This window comes from Arachis stenosperma, chromosome 4, assembly GCF_014773155.1.
Source record: "Arachis stenosperma cultivar V10309 chromosome 4, arast.V10309.gnm1.PFL2, whole genome shotgun sequence".
Taxonomy (NCBI): Eukaryota; Viridiplantae; Streptophyta; class Magnoliopsida; order Fabales; family Fabaceae; genus Arachis; species Arachis stenosperma.
In genome coordinates, this window is record NC_080380.1 from 94235031 (window position 1) to 94252241 (window position 17211).

The 17211-nt window shown below is 40.4% G+C and overlaps 2 non-coding genes across 2 annotated transcripts; both read left to right on the plus strand.

The window, feature by feature from the left end:
• The first annotated feature begins 3413 nt into the window (after positions 1-3413).
• LOC130978786 (small nucleolar RNA R71) lies at positions 3414-3517 on the plus strand. Its single transcript, XR_009086401.1, has one exon. It is a non-coding gene; the product is annotated as a small nucleolar RNA R71 (small nucleolar RNA).
• Positions 3518-14262: 10745 nt separating this feature from the next.
• LOC130977726 (small nucleolar RNA R71) lies at positions 14263-14370 on the plus strand. Its single transcript, XR_009085405.1, has one exon. It is a non-coding gene; the product is annotated as a small nucleolar RNA R71 (small nucleolar RNA).
• The last annotated feature ends 2841 nt before the right edge of the window (positions 14371-17211 follow it).

Sequence of the window (17211 nt, forward strand, 5' to 3'; positions counted from 1 at the left end):
TGTTCATCAGGAAAGCACTCATTTATATGTGTGCTTTGTGTGCTTCCTTCTTCACATGGTATCCTTGATAAATGGTCTGCCACCTTGTTCTCTACACCCTTCTTGTCTTTGATTTCAATGTCAAATTCCTGCAACAAAAGAACCCATCTAATAAGTCTTGGTTTGGATTCTTGTTTAGCAAGTAAGTATTTTAAAGCTGAATGATCAGTGAAGACAATGACTTTAGATCCAATGAGATAGGATCTAAATTTGTCAAATGCAAAGACTATTGCCAAGAGCTCTTTTTCAGTGGTTGTGTAATTCCTTTGGTTATCATTCAAGACTTTACTGGCATAATAAATCACATGTACCAAATTGTCTTTCCTTTGTCCTAACACTGCCCCAATAGCAAGGTCTGATGCATCACACATCAGTTCAAAAGGTAAGTTCCAATCAGGTGGGGCAATGATAGGTGCAGAGGAAAGTTTTTGCTTCAAAAGTTCATAGGCTAGCATGCAATTTTTATCAAATACAAAGGGTGTATCAGAGACAAGCAAGTTACTCAAAGGTTTGGCTATTTTAGAAAAGTCTCTAATAAACCTTCTGTAAAAGCCAGCGTGTCCCAAAAAACTCCTAACTGCCTTGACATTACTTGGTGGAGGTAGTTTTTCAATGAGTTCCACCTTAGCTCTGTCCACCTCAATGCCTCTATTAGAGATTTTGTGGCCAAGGACTATTCCTTCTGTGACCATGAAATGACACTTTTCCCAGTTTAATACTAGGTTGGTCTCTTGGCATCTCTTAAGCACCAAGGCAAGGTGGTGTAGGCAGCTAGGAAAAGAATCTCCAAACACAGAAAAATCATCCATGAAAACCTCAATAAATTTTTCAATCATGTCCGAAAAGATGGACAGCATGCATCTTTGGAAAGTGGCAGGTGCATTGCACAATCCAAAGGGCATGCGTCTATAAGCAAAAACTCCATATGGACAAACAAATGATGTTTTCTCTTGATCTCTTGGATCAACTACTATCTGATTATAGCCTGAGTATCCATCCAGAAAGCAATAGTAAGCATGTCCTGCAAGCCTTTCAAGCATCTGATCCATGAATGGGAGTGGGAAATGATCTTTTCTGGTGGCTTCATTGAGCTTCCTGTAGTCTATGCACATCCTCCACCCAGTGACAGTTCTTGTGGGTATGAGTTCGTTCCTCTCATTTGGCACCACAGTTATGCCACCTTTCTTGGGAACTACATGGATGGGACTAACCCATGGGCTATCAGAAATGGGGTAGATTACCCCTGCCTGCCATAACTTCATGACCTCCTTTTGTACCACTTCTTTCATGACGGGATTCAATCTTCTCTGAGCTTGAATGGAGGGTCTAGCATCCTCTTCTAACAAGATTTTATGCATGCATATGGATGAACTTATCCCCTTCAAATCATCTAGGGTCCATCCAATGGCATCTTGATGAGTTTGTAGCACCTTGATCAATTCTTCTTCCTGTTCTTGGCTCAGGGCAGAGCTAATGATAACAGGATGGCTCTCATCACTACCCAAGTATGCATACTTGAGATTAGGGGGCAATGCTTTGAGCTCAGGTTTTGGTGCTTCCTTCTCTTCTATCACTCTCTCTGGCATGCTTGGCATGGTTGTTTCAGCAGCCTTGATGTCACTAACTTCAATATCCTTGGTGAACTCCTCCTCTGCCACTTCCTTTGTTGTTTCCTCAAAGGTTTCTTGTACTGCAATGTCCACTACATCCACCCTCATGCATTCCTTTAGTGATTCTGATGGATAGCTCATTGCCTTGAATACGTTAAACACCAATTGCTCATCATGTAGTCTAAGAGTGAGTTCACCCTTTTGGACATCTATGATGGCTCCAGCAGTAGCCAGGAAGGGTCTTCCCAAGATTATCGAAGCTTTGGCTTCTTCCTCCATATCTAACACCACAAAATCAGCAGGAAATATAAAATCTCCCACTTTCACCAACAAATCCTCAACTATCCCATGAGGGAATTTAAAAGTTCGATTGCCAATTGGAGGGCCATTCTTGTTGGTTTGGCTTCCTCAATCTTCATTCTTCTCATCATTGTTAGAGACATCAAATTGATACTGGCCCCTAAGTCACACAAGGCCTTCTCCACCATGACTTCTCCTATGATGCAGGGGATTTGGAAACTGCCTGGATCCTTCAATTTCTGAGGCAATTTGTGTTGAATGATGGCATTGCATTCTTCAGTCAACAACACAGTTTCCTCATTTCTCCAGCTTCTCTTCTTGGTCATTAATTCCTTTAAGAATTTTGCATAGAGTGGCATTTGCTCTATTGCCTCAGCAAACGGAATGTTGATTTGAAGCTTCTTGAAAATCTCCAAAAATCTGGAGAATTGGCCATCTTTTTCACTTTTCATCAAACGTTGAGGATATGGTGCTTTGGGTGTATAAGGCTTCAGGACTTCTTTTTCTTTTTCTTTTGTTGTAGACGGTGTAAAAGATTGTCCCTGTTCCTTGTCTCTCGCATTTTCCTTTGCTTCATCCTCTGTGGTTTCCTTTGAGATCTCCTTTAGCTTCTTTCCACTTCTGAAGGTTATGGCCTTACATTCTTCCCTTGCAATAGCCTTGGCAGCATGAGAAACGCTTGGCCCAGGGGTTTGCTTAGACAAATACCCAATTTGATTTTCTAGCTTCTGGATGGCAGCTCCTTGGTTTTGCAAGTTAGAATTTACTTCTTCTTTAAAGGCTTTCAATTCGGTTATGTCTTGACCCATGGTTGCAAGCATTCCTTCTATCCTGTTTAATTGATCTTGAAATTGTTGGTTTGGATTAGGTTGGGCAGGTTGATTATTTTGGCCATGATATGGTGGTTGGGAGTAAGTGTTTTGTGTGGCTTGGTATGATCTTTGGTTGGAGTTTTGGTATGTGGAATTGTTATGTTGGTTGGGGTTGTAAGGTTTGTGGTTTTGTGGTTGGGTTTGCTGGTTTCCCCATCCAAAGTTTGGGTGGTTTTTCCAGCCTGGGTTGTAAGTGTTGGAATGTGGATCATATGGTTGCCTTTGTTGATTTCCCACATAGTTGGCCTCTTCCCAATCACCTCCTTCAGTGCTTACTTCCTCTTGATCTTGTGTGTGTATTGCAGCCACTTGATTTGTTTCTAATTTCCTGGTGAGCTCTGCTAGTTGCTTGGCAAACACCTTATTTTGGGCTAGAATTGTATCAACATGGTTCAGCTCCATGACTCCCTTAGTGTTGTGTCTCTCTGAAGCATAGTAGTACTCATTCTCAGCCACTGTCTCAATCACTTCAATGGCTTCTTCCACAGTCTTTTTCCTGTTCAATGAACCTCCTGATGAATGGTCTACAGCCTTCCTTGATTCATAAGAAAGTCCATCATAGAAAATATGCAATTGCACCCAGTCATGGAACATGTCTGGTGGGCATTTCCTTGTCAAATCCTTGAACCTCTCCCATGCCTCGTAGAGAGTTTCACCATCTTGTTGTCTAAAAGTCTGAACCTCAGATCGAAGCCTATTGACCTTTTATGGGGGGTAGAAACGTGCCAGAAACTTGCTTTCCACCTCATCCCAGGTTGTTAGGCTTCCCCTTGGGAATGATTCCAGCCACTTAGCTGCCTTGTCCCTAAGTGAAAATGGGAACAAGAGCAGTTTATAAGCATCTTCCTGGACTCCATTGGACTTCACAGTGTCGCAAATTCTCAGGAATTTTGTGAGATGTTGGTTTGGATCTTCATTAGCACTCCCACCAAATGAACAATGATCCTCCACCAGTGATATTAGCTGTGGTTTGAGTTCAAAATTGTTGGCCTGAATGGGTGGTTTCTGAATGCTGCTACCACAATTCCCAGAGGTTGGGTTTATGTATGAACCAAGAACCCTCCTCTCGAAAATGGCATTGTTTCCATCAGCTCTCTCATGGTTGTGAACTTCTCTATCCATGTTGAGATCTAGAGCTTCCTCAAAATTGTCCTCAGATTCTCCTTCAGATTCTTCTTCTCTCAGTACTCTCTTCCCTCTTGCTTCCCTTCTAAGTTTATGAAGGGTCCTCTCTGGTTCGGTATATGGAGGAGTTGATGTCTCTCCTCTCCTACCTGTTATACAAGAACACAGCACAGGCAACAAACAAGTGAAATACTCTTGGTTAATGGAAGAGTATGGTTAGAGTAGTTGAGGAATTAATTCAAATAGTTAGTGAGTCAGTGAGTTAGTTGCTTGAATTTAAAGGCATAAAGAAAGAAAGCAAGTAACAGAGTGCAGAAATTAAAATTCAACAAGTAACTTGAACTGAATTAACAAAATAAGAAAAATGCTCAATCTAGTTAACTTCCAATTTGAGAATTGTCAATCGAAAACCAATCCCCGGCAACGGCGCCATAAACTTTATGTTGCTATAAACTTGATAGCTATGATTTTAGGAAATTGCACGATCGGCAAGAATTCCTTCCGGCAAGTGCACCGGTTATCGTCAAGTAAAAACTCACAATAGAGTGAGGTCGAATCCCACAAGGATTGGTTGAGTGAGCAATTCGGATTAGAAGTGTGTTCTAGTTGAGCGGAATCAAGATTTAGATGAGAATTGCGGAATGTAAAGTTGGCAGGAAACGTAAATGGCAAGAAATTGAAAGTGCAGAATCTTAAATTGCATGAATTAAAGAGCGAGAAGCTAAATTGCTGAAATTAAAAGGGGATCGGGGTGATTGCATGAATTTAATTGCAGAATGTAAAGAGAAAGTGGTAGATCAGAAATGGGGAATTCATTGGGTTTCAGGAGATATTGAGATCTCCGAATCAAAACATTCTTATCCCTTCCTCAACCAATGCATTCATTGAATTTTGCTTGGCAATCTTATATGATTGGATCCCAATCCCTTGGCTCACCAATTCTCTCTAAAAACAAACAAATTCCCAATCCCTTGGTTTAAATGTTCATAAGAAGAGATGATGTTCGATCACTGATTATACCACACAGTTTCATGAACCACAATTTGGTAGGATTACATGTCACAATATCCATCCAAACCCCAATCCAATTCACTGTGAGAAAGCTTCTCTAGCATGAATCCTCCATTCCTTTCCCAAGGTTCCGAAGGATTCCAATTATGGATAGTTTCTTTCCCAAGACAACTAACCAATGGAATTAGATCGAGAAGCTTTCTAACAAAATTCAAGAGAAAAGATTGAAGAAGAAGATAAAAACTATTATTGATTCATTGAATTACAATAGAGCTCCCTAACCCAATGAAAGGGGGTTTAGTGAGTCATAGCTTTGAATTCAATTACAAAAAGATGAAAACTAGCAAAATGATCAAAAGTTCTCCGATCCAAGATAAAATAATCCCCTTTCAAACTTAAATTCTATCCTATTTATACACTTTCTAAATTGAGCTTCTGTTGTGTTTCTTGGGCTTTGAGGCCTTTTCCTGATTTCCTTTTGCCTTGGGTTTATGATCCATAATCCTGATGAGGCTGCTGATCCAATTCTGTAACATTCATTGAGCCAACTTAGTGATAATCAAGTACTGACACATGACTCAACAAATTGAAATTCCAGACTCATCAATTCTTCAGGCCCAATCCCATAAACCATGATATTCAATTGGGTTTCATACCAGAGTACGTTTAAGTTAATGTTTGTGCTCAAATGCTAACTTAAACTGCAATATCTTTGGTCCAGAAACCTTTTTAATTAGTGGCGTTTAAGTTGCAGTTTAAGCTTAAACTGCAACTTAAACGTTGGACACTCCTGGAGGTGATATAAGTCGAACACGTTTAAGCTTCAGTTTAAGGTTAAACTGAAGCTTAAACGTGGAAATGGAAGAAGGCAACCCTGGAGTGTGGAATTGTCGAACACGTTTAAGCTTCAGTTTAAGGTTAAACTGAAGCTTAAACGTGGAAATGGAGGAAAGCCATCCTGGAAGGTAAAGGTCGAACACGTTTAAGCTCCAGTTTAAGCTTAAACTGGAGCTTAAACGTGGAAATGCAAAACGCAACCCTGGAGGAGAATGGTCGAACACGTTTAAGCTCCAGTTTAAGGTTAAACTGAAGCTTAAACGTGGAAATGAGAAAGCAACCCTGGAGGAGAAAAAAAATAGTCGAACACGTTTAAGCTCCAGTTTAAGGTTAAACTGGAGCTTAAACGTGGGAATGCTCCCTGGTGCAATTCTCAATTCTGGCATTTAACTTCCAGTTTAAGGTTAAACTGGAAGTTAAACGCCACTTTCAGCTTTCATGATTTTGGCGTTTAAGCTCCAGTTTAAGCTTAAACTGGAGCTTAAACTGGAGCTTAAACTGGAGCTTAAACTCCACATGTGATATTCAAGCTTCCTTTATTGATTTTGTTGCTTCCTTGCCTAGCCTCTTCTTCCCTGAAATCATCCAAACAACTGCATCAAAGTCTTGCAAAATTTCATGAGAAATCTTCCATTCATAGCATTCAAGTAATATAACTAAAAACTCATGGAATTTGCATCAAAATCATACTGTTGGATGGTTCATTGCTTTGTTGTTCATTTAACCATTCTTGGTTACTTTAAGCTCAAGAAAATGTATAAAACAACTAAAACTAACAGAAAAATGCTAGTGAAACTAGCCTAAGATGCCTTGGCATCAGTAACAAACTAACTATCACGTTTGTATTGACAATTAAATTTAATTAATAAAATATGAAAGGGAATTTGTGAAAAGCAAGCATTGCAGAGTAGAGTAAAGTAATGTAAAAAAGTGCATAGTGCTATATGGGCTTTTTCACAAACACATGGCATGCATGTTAAACAAGAGATAAAAAGTATGAAATTGAACATGCAAGCAATCCCTTAAATAGGAGAAAAATAATTGTCAAACAATTTGCAATAATCCACAAGCATATAATGAGGAATGATGACTCAAAAGGTTTCTAACACCATGTAAAAGGAAAAGAAGAAGAAGGAAAAATAAAGATTTGAAAAGAAAAAGAAAAGGAAAAGAAAATAATAATATATATACATAATATAATAAGAATGATAGAAAAGAGAAGAAGGAAGAAGAAGGTAAAACCTTGTTAATAGTGGTGAGAGAGATAGAGAGTGAAAGGTGAGGTAGAAGGGGAAGGGGGAAAGAAGAAGGAAGGAGGGAAAAGAAAAATTAGGATTTGGAGGAAAGAAAGATAAGATAATTTGGCAATTGAAGTTGAGCTGTGCGGCGCATGCGACGCGGCCGCAGAAGGCACGCATTCGCGTGAGTGCGCATCAGGAAAGGGGACGCGATCGCGTCTGTCACGCGGTCGCGTGACCTACGTTGTGCTGCGGGCGCGAGTGCAGCCTCGCTCCAGCACAACTCTCTGTTCAAAATAATTCAATTGCCAAATTGGGGTGACGCGATCGCGAGGGTCATGCGATCGCGTGAGTGTGCATCAGAAATTAATTGATGCGGCTGCGTTGGCGACGTGGTCGCGTGACAAGGATTGTGCTTCCAGCACCAATCCAGCACCACTCTCGCACAATATAGCATTGTGCACCCTTTGACGTCGAAAATGCAGGGCACGCAGCCGCGTGGAGCACGCGGTCGCGTGGGAGGCCATGATTTCCATGCGACGCGGTCGCGTCAGTGACGCGGTCGCATGGAATAATTTGTGCCTTTGGCACGACTCCAGCGCTGCTCCTGCGTAACTTTTTGTTCATTTTTATTTTTCTTTACTCCCCCTGCCACGCGGATGCGTCGCTGGTGCGATCGCGTCGCACGGCGATTTTTTTTTTTAAGGAAAGATAAAGACATGTAATTGAAAGAGCACGAAAGGACTAATAAAGAGAAGAGTTATTTAAAGAAGAAAAACTAAAAGTGAAGAAAAGAACGATCATACCGCGGTGGGTTGTCTCCCACCAAGCACTTTGCTTTAACGTCCGTAAGTTAGACGCTCCACTAGCTCAATCTGTTGCTATGTGGGGATCTTCCAGGCGGAAGATCTCAAGCTCCTTGCTTTTCTGCACCTTCTCACCATGGTATAGCTTCAGGCGGTGTCCATTAACCTTAATAAGTTCAGAACTTGAAGGATGGCTTAGGTGATAAACTCCGTACGGTTCAGCCTTCTCTATTCTGTATGGACCTTCCCATTCTGATCTCAACTTACCGGGCATGAGCCTCAGTCGAGATTTGTAAAGGAGAACAAAATCTCCAGGTTGGAACTCTCTCTTCTTGATGTTTTGATCATGCACAGCTTTCATCTTTTCCTTGTATATTCTGGAGTTCTCATAAGCTTCTAGGTGAAGGTTCTCCAGTTCCTGCAGTTGCAACTTTCTTTCAGCTCCAGCATTCTCAATCCCCATGTTGCACTTTTTAACTGCCCAGAAGGCTCTGTGTTCGATTTCAACTGGGAGATGACAAGCTTTTCCATAGACTAAGCGGTAGGGACTCATCCCAATGGGTGTCTTGTATGCTGTCCTATATGCCCACAGTGCATCTTGTAGTCTGGTGCTCCAGTCTTTTCTGTGAGGCTTTACTATCTTTTGCAAGATACGTTTAATTTCTCTGTTTGACACCTCGGCTTGCCCATTAGTTTGGGGATGGTAAGTTGTTGCAACTTTATGGATTATCCCATGCTTCTTCATCAATCCTGTTAGTCTCCTGTTACAAAAATGGGTGCCTTGATCGCTCACGATCGCTCGTGGTGATCCAAAGCGGCATATAATATGGTTTCTCACAAAGGAAACAACAGTGTTAGCATCATCAGTGCGGGTAGGAATTGCTTCCACCCATTTGGAAACATAATCTACAGCTAACAATATATAAAAATATCCACTAGAATTTTGAAATGGACCCATGAAGTCAATGCCCCAAACATCAAAAATTTCACAGAAAAGCATATATTGTTGAGGCATCTCATCCCTCTTGGATATGTTACCAAATTTCTGGCATGGGTGACAAGATTTACAAAACTCAGCAGCATCTCTAAAAAGAGTAGGCCACCAGAATCCACAGTCTAAGATCTTTCTAGCTGTTCATTGGGGGCCAAAATGTCCTCCACTCTCAAATGAGTGACAGGCCTCTAAAATGGACTGGAATTCTGATTGAGGTACACAACATATAATTATCTGGTCAGCGCCACATCTCCATAAATATGGGTCATCCCATATATAATATTTAGACTCGCTTTTCAGCTTGTCTCTTTGATGTTTAGAAAATGTGGGGGAAATGTGCGGCTAACTAAATAATTAGCAACAGGTGCATACCAAGGGATTACCTCAGATACTGCTTGCAGGTTGTCAAAGGGAAAATTATCATCTATAGGAGTAGAATCATCCTTAATATGTTCAAGGCGACTCAAGTGGTCTGCTACTAAATTTTGATTACCACTCATATCCTTGATTTCTAAATCAAATTCTTGTAACAGCAGTATCCAACGGATAAGTCTTGGTTTGGATTCCTTTTTAGCCAATAGATACTTTAGAGCTGCATGGTCCGAATATACTACTACTCTAGTACCAAGTAAATAAGCCCGGAATTTATCCAGAGCAAAGACCATAGCAAGCAGCTCTTTCTCAGTAGTAGTATAATTGTACTAGGCAGTGTCTAAAGTCTTAGACGCATAGGCAATAACAAAAGGATTCTTACCTTCACGCTGAGCCAGTGCTGCTCCTACTGCATGGTTGGAAGCATCGCACATGATTTCAAATGGCTGGCTCCAGTCGGGTCCTCTCACAATTGGAGCTTGAGTTAGAGCAGTCTTTAGCTTATCAAATGCTTGTTTGCAATCCTCACTGAACTCGAACTCAATATCCTTTTGTAGTAATTTGGATAAGGGAAGTGCCACCTTAATAAAGTCCTTAATAAATCTCCTGTAGAAACCTGCATAGCCAAGGAACGAACGGACTTCCCTCACAGAAGAGGGGTAAGGTAAACTAGAAATAACATTCACCTTTGCTGGGTCTACAGAAATGCCATTATTAGATACTACATGTCCCAATATAATCCCTTGCTTTACCATAAAGTGGCATTTTTCGAAATTCAATACAAGGTTTATATTAATACATCTATCTAATACTCTAGATAATCCATCTAAGCAAAGGTTAAAAGAATCACCATAAACACTAAAATCGTCCATAAAAACTTCCATACAGTCCTCAATAAGATTAGAGAAAAGACTCATCATGCACCTTTGGAAAGTAGCTGGTGCATTGCACAAGCCAAAAGGCATTCTCTTATAAGCGTAGGTCCCAAAAGGACATGTAAAAGTAGTCTTTTCCTGATCCTCAGGAGCCATATGAATCTGGAAATAACCTGTGTAACCATCTAAAAAGCAATAATGTGATTTACCTGACAGGCGATCCAGCATTTGATCAATGAATGGAAGTGGGTAGTGATCCTTACGAGTAGCTTGGTTAGGACGCCTGTAGTCAATACAGACTCTCCAAGCATTCTGAACTCTAGTTGCTATGAGCTCTCCATGCTCATTCTTCACGGTAGTGATTCCGGACTTCTTGGGCACCACTTGTACTGGGCTTACCCATTCACTGTCTGAAATGGGATATATGATACCGGCCTCCAATAGTCTGGTCACTTCCTTTTTGACAACTTCCAAGATGGTAGGATTCAATCTTCTTTGTGGTTGATGGACAGGTCTTGCTCCCTCTTTTAAAAATATTCTGTGCTCGCATATTTGAGGGTTAATTCCCACTATGTCTGCCAAACTCCACCCAATTGCCTTCTTATGCTTCCTCAGCACATCAAGTAGCTGTTCTTCTTGTTGAGAAGTCAGTTCTCTTGCAATAATAACCGGAAGCTTCTGCTCATCCTCAAGGTAAGCATATTTGAGATGTGGAGGGAGAGGTTTCAATTCTAACTTTTGATCATGGGCAGGCTCTGGGTTATTTGGGGCTTGTGAAAATGGCGAAGTGTCCTCATTGTCAGTTAAGAGGGTCCCCACACTTGGACCTTGTCCAGTGTGCCTCTCTTCAAACTCTTCCTTTTGAACTTCAGCCACACTTTCGTCTATGACATCACACTGGAAGATAGAACGATCTTCTGGGGGGTTGTCAATGACTCCATTCAGATTGAAGATTACTATGCGGCCATCTATTTCAAAGGAGTATGTCCCTGAAAAAGCATCCAATTTGAATTTTGATGTCTTCAGGAATGGTCTTCCAAGTAGGATTGATGATGGCTTATCTGAATCATTATGGGGCATCTCCAAGATATAAAAATCAGTGAGAGATGTGAGTCCTTTAATGTTCACCAAAACATCTTCAGCAACTCCAGCCACTGTAATAATGCTTTTATCTGCTAACACAAAACGAGCTGCCGACCTTTTTAAGGGAGGGAGCCTTAAAACATCATATATAGACAAAGGCATTATACTGACACATGCTCCTAAATCACACATGCAATCATAAATCACTACACCACCAATAGTACAACTAACTATGCAAGGACCTGGATCACTACATTTTTCAGGTAATCCTCCTATTAAAGCAGATATAGAACTACCTAAAGGAATAGTTTCTAATTCATTAATTTTGTCTTTATGGATACATAAGTCTTTTAGAAACTTTGCATATTTAGGTACCTGCTGAATAACATCAAAAAGGGGAACAGTTACCTCAACCTTTTTGAATATTTCTACCATTTTAGGATCAGGTTCCAGCTGCTTCCTAGGCTTCCTTGCAAGTTGTGGAAATGGAATGGGAGTAGTGTTTTCTGTGGTACTGATGAGCGGATAATTTATACGCTTTTTGGCATTGTTTTTAGTATGTTTTTAGTATATCTTAGTTAGTTTTTATTATATTTTTATTAATTTTTTGTTAAAATTCACTTTTCTGGACTTTACTATGAGTTTGTGTGTTTTTCTGTGATTTCAGGTATTTTCTGGCTGAAATTGAGGGTCCTGAGCAAAAATCTGATTCAGAGACTTAAAAGGACTGCAGATGCTGTTGGATTCTAACCTCCCTGCACTCGAAATGGATTTTCTGGAGCTAGAGAAACCCAATTGGCGTGCTCTCAACGTCGTTGGAAAGTAGACATCCTGGGCTTTCCAGCAATGTATAATAGTCCATACTTTGCCCGAGATTTGATGGCCCAAACCGGCGTTGCAAATCAGCTTCAGAATTCCCAGCGTTTAACGCCGGAACTGGCACAAAAATTGGAGTTAAACGCCCAAACTGGCATAAAAGCTGGCGTTTAACTCCAGAAAAAGTCTCTACACATGAAAGCTTCAATGCTCAGCCCAAGCACACACCAAGTGGACCCCGAAAGTGGATTTTTACGTCATTTACTCATTTCTGTATACCCTAGGTTACTAGTTCACTATTAATAGGACCTTTTGATATTGTATCTCCACCTTATGACACTTTACACGTTTCTTATTGTATCTTCTATGGCATGAGTCTCTAAACCCCATGGTTAGGGGTGAGGAGCTCTGCTGTGTCTTGATGGATTAATGCAATTACTACTGTTTTTCATTCAATCATGCTTGCTTCCATTCTAAGATATCACTTGTTCCTAAACCTGATGAATGTGATGATCCGTGACACTCATCATCATTCTCACCTATGAACGTGTTCCTGACAACCACCTCTGTTCTACCTTAGATTGAGTAGATATCTCTTAGATTCTTTAATCAGAATCTTCGTGGTATAAGCTAGAATTGATGGCGGCATTCAAGAGAATCCGGAAGGTCTAAACCTTGTCTGTGGTATTCTGAGTAGGATTCAAGGATTGAATGACTGTGATGAGCTTCAAACTCCTGAGGGCTGGGCGTTAGTGACAGACGCAAAAGAATCACTGGATTCTATTCCGACCCGATTGAGAACCGACAGATGAATAGCCGTGCTGTGACAGAGCGCGTTGAACATTTTCACTGAGAGGATGGGAGGTAGTCATTGACAACGGTGAAACCCTACATACAGCTTGCCATGGAAGGAGCCTTGTGTGCTTGAAGAAGAAGACAGTAGGAAAGCAGAGGTTCAGAAGATAGAGCATCTCCAAAACCTCAACCTGTTCCCCATTACTGCAAAACAAGTACTTATTTCATGTTATTTTGCTTTTTACAATCAACCCTGATAATTATTGATATCCTGACTAAGAGTTACAAGATAACCATAGCTTGCTTCAAGCCGACAATCTCCGTGGGATCGACCCTTACTCACGTAAGGTATTACTTGGACGACCCAGTGCACTTGCTGGTTAGTTGTGCGGGATTGCAAAAGTGTGTGCAATTTCGTGCACCAGGTGCCTGCACCTTTTTGTGCTTCTTCCTGTGGTTGAGCTATCTCTTCTTCAGCTATGTCCTGTATATCCTCTTCCTCTTCAACATCTTCGATTTCTACCACCTCTTCAGCTGAGGCGTATTCTGGTGAGCTTGGTTCCTCCTGATGCCTCTCCTGCAGTGTGGTTCCAGACCTCAGGGTGATGGCATTAATGCCTCCCTTTGGATTGGGTAGTGGTTGAGAGGGGATTCCAGGGGTGCTTGAAGGTTGGTTACTGGAATTTTGTGCTGAACCAAGTTGTGTCATAAAAGCTTGCAGAGTATAGGTGAAACCATTCAGACTGGCGTTAATACTGTTCACGATGGTATTTTCCATGGCCAGTTGTCTTTTCTCAAAAGCTTGTAATAAATCTTCATTAGAAGATACAGAAGAATGAGTAAATTGAGAGGTTTGCTGCTGATTGTTCGGTGGTCCTTGGTTTTGCCTCAGGTGAGGTGCTCGGTAAGGTTGATTTTGCTGCCTGTTGTTGTAATTATTCCACCTCTGATTTCCCTGATTATCTCTGCCTCCCCTATTATTGTTGTCCCTCCAACTCTGGTTTGAATTGTCCTGCCATCCATGGTTATTATTTCCACTTTGATTGTACCCTTGGTTGGGGCAGTCATAGAAGTTGTGAGTGGATGCCACCATGTTGTCTTCTTGTTGGAGCTGAGGGCATTCATCAGTGTAATGGCTGTAATCAGCACAAATTCCACAAATTCTTTGTGGAACTAGTTGTTGGTTTTGCTGCGGTTGAGTTTGCTGAGCTTGTTGATTTAACTGCATTTGCTTCAGCAGGTTGGTCATCTCACAGATGCTTTGATTTAGAGCAGCAGTCTCTATGCCAGAAGATACTTCTGCAACGGCCCTTGAACGGCCTTGCTTCTGTCTGTGGTTCCGAGTAGATTCAGCTAAATCACTGATCAATTTCCAAGCTTCATCAGTGGTCTTGTACTTCTTCATATACCCATTGCTGGCACTTTCCAATATGGTCTTATCTTGGGGCCTCATACCTTGTGTGATATAGCTGAGTAGCACGATCTTGTCAATCATGTGGTGGGGGCATGCTTCCAGAAGATTATTGAAGCGCTCCCAGTATTCAAAGAGAGTCTCATTGTCATCCTGAACAATTGTAGAGATATCCTTCCTCAGTTTATCAGTAACTTCAGATGGAAAGAATTTCTCCATAAACTCCTTTCTGAGTGTATCCCAGTTGGATACATTTGCTAGAGGTTGAGTGTAGTACCACTCTCTTGCTTTTCCCTCAAGAGAGAACGGAAAAGCTTTCAGCAGAATTGAAGTTTCATTAGTGCCATCACGCCTGACAGTAGAACAGGCTGCCTGGAAATCTCTCAAGTGCTTGATAGGCTCTTGAGCAGGTAAGCCATGAAACTTGGGCATCAAATTTAGCAGTGCGGTCTTTATTTCAAAATCCGTAGCTACCGCTAGATGATGTGCTTGAAACGGTTGCATTGTAAAATCAGGAGCTCCCTCCTCCTGAATGGTAACTCTTCTAGCTGCCATGTTTTCTGCACGTAAAACAACCGAATCAGTAGAACGGGGGCTGGTTTCTTCCTCAGATTCACTTTCAGATCCGCCTTCAGAGCGGACTAACCTACGCTGTTCTCGCCTTATTCGTGAAATTGTTCTTTCAATTTCAGGATCGAATATTAGCAAGCGCAGATCAGGAAGTGAACGTGTCATTTGACGGAAGAAACATGCAGCTCATAGTAGCAAAATTAAATAAAATGCAAGTAAATAAATTCTAATTAATAAAATTAGCACTCTATTGCAACTCCCCGGCAACGGCGACAAAAATTGATGGAGTGCAGAAGCTGGTGAATTAAAAATTTATTTAAATGGTTACGTTGCAAGTATAGTTCTTAACTCACCGAAAATCTGCCTATCAATTTAGAAATATGTCACAGAAAGTTTAAATTAAAATTACTGGGAGTTTTAAGTCCCAGGTCGTCTCCCAACGAGTTGCAGAAAGGTGTGCTGTTTTATTAATCAGATATTCCAAAAAGTCAAGCTAAGTAAATTGGGATTTAAATTGAGGGATTTTAAATAATATAAATAAAAGCCTTGAGTGAGAATTGATTGGTTAGAATCTCTATCATTGATGGTGTGATTGTAAGATCAATTTATAATTAATAGTTGTTCTGTTTGGTTATCCCTTACTAGGTAAGGGAAAGTCAAACAAGTAGGAATGCCAGATCTGTTCACAAGTTGCAACCCACTTAGTTCAAAGGGATTGGCGTCGGTGACAGGATAGCAATCCAACATTAAACCCAATTACAAATTTTTCCTTCAATCCTTCCAACTCAAGAGTTCTTTTTAATCAACTCCCCATCAAGTAATGAAACTACTCACGCATTGTAAATAAAGAATCCATTGCACATGAAAGGGAATTAAAAGAAGACATGATTATTGGAATTGAAATTAAATTAAAAGGAAATAATCCTTGCATTAATTAATCATAAAAGTATCTGAATGACAAAATTGAACATAACAAAGAACATGGAAGAATAAAACCAAGTTAAGAGAACAAACTAGAATGATGAAGTCTTGATGAGGAAATAACTATTCTCAATGTTCCAATGCTAAGACCAATTGAAAATTAAAATCCTAAAAACTAGAGAGAAAAACCTAAGAGAGTGAAAAACTAGATCTGAAAACTACTCAATGAAAGTGTCTCCGTTGTTTCTGCATATTCTCTAACTCTAGTCTGCTGTTTTGGGCCAAAAACCGGGCCGAAATAGGGTCCAAAATCGCTGGTTTTGGATTCTGCAGATTATGCAGATCGCGCATGTCACGCGATCACGTCATCCATGCGGACGCGTCGCTTGCGCTTTTCCTCTTACGCGTTCGCGTCGTCCACGCTACCGCGTTGCTTGTGCTTTCCAATCTGCGCAGCCGCGCAAGCCATGCGGCCGCATCACTGCGATTTGTGCTCCTTCGCGCGGTCGCGTGAGCCATGCGACCGCGTCACTTTTCGCTAGTTATCTCCTCAAATTCTTGTGTTCCTTCCATTTTTGCTAGCTTCCTCTCCAATCTCTGTCTCATTCATGTCGTATAAAGCCTGAAACACTTGACACACAGATTACGGCATCGAATGGAATAAAGGAGAATTAAAATTAAATAATTAAAGTCTCTAGGAAGCAATTTTCAAACATGTAATAAATTCAGGAAGGAAATCTAAATGCATGCTAAATTGATGAATAAGTGGGTAAGGATCACGACAAAACCACACAATTAAACACAATATAAACTATAAAATAGTGGTTTATCAATTTTCTTAAATAATATAATTTGAGGTATTTTCAGATCTATAATTTTTATCTAGCTTTTTATATTCTTGGCTTTAATTGATTAATTGGAGACTCTTGAGTTATCAAACACATCGTGATTGATAATTGTTATTTTTGCTAATTGAATTGAATTCCAATAACTTTAGGCCTTTTTTAGGAATTGGCTGGGACCTGAGGATCAAACTAATTAGTCCACTTGACCTTCCTTTGCCTTAGTAAAGGTTAACTAAGTGGGATTAAAACTTAATTCTCATCACCATCGATAAGGATAACTAGGATAGGAATTCCAATTTCTCATATCTTGCCAAGAGTTTATTTTATAGTCATTTATTTTTTACTTGTCAATTAACATACTTTTTCCTTACTTTCAAAACCCCCAATTTACAAGACTCATAACCAATAATAAGAACATACCTCCCTGCAATTCCTTGAGAAGACGACCCGAGGTTTAAATACTCGGTTATCAATTTTAAAGGGGTTTGTTACTTGTGACAACCAAAACGTTTGTAAGAAAGGATTTTTGTTGGTTTAGAAGCTATACTTGCAACGGGAATTTATTCTGAATTCTAGACCACGTAAAAGTTCTCTCTTCAAAATAGCGCCGTTGTCGGGGAATTGCAAACTTGTGCCTTATTATTGGTTATTGTAAATATTTTTTTAAAAAAAATATTTTCAAATTTTTTTT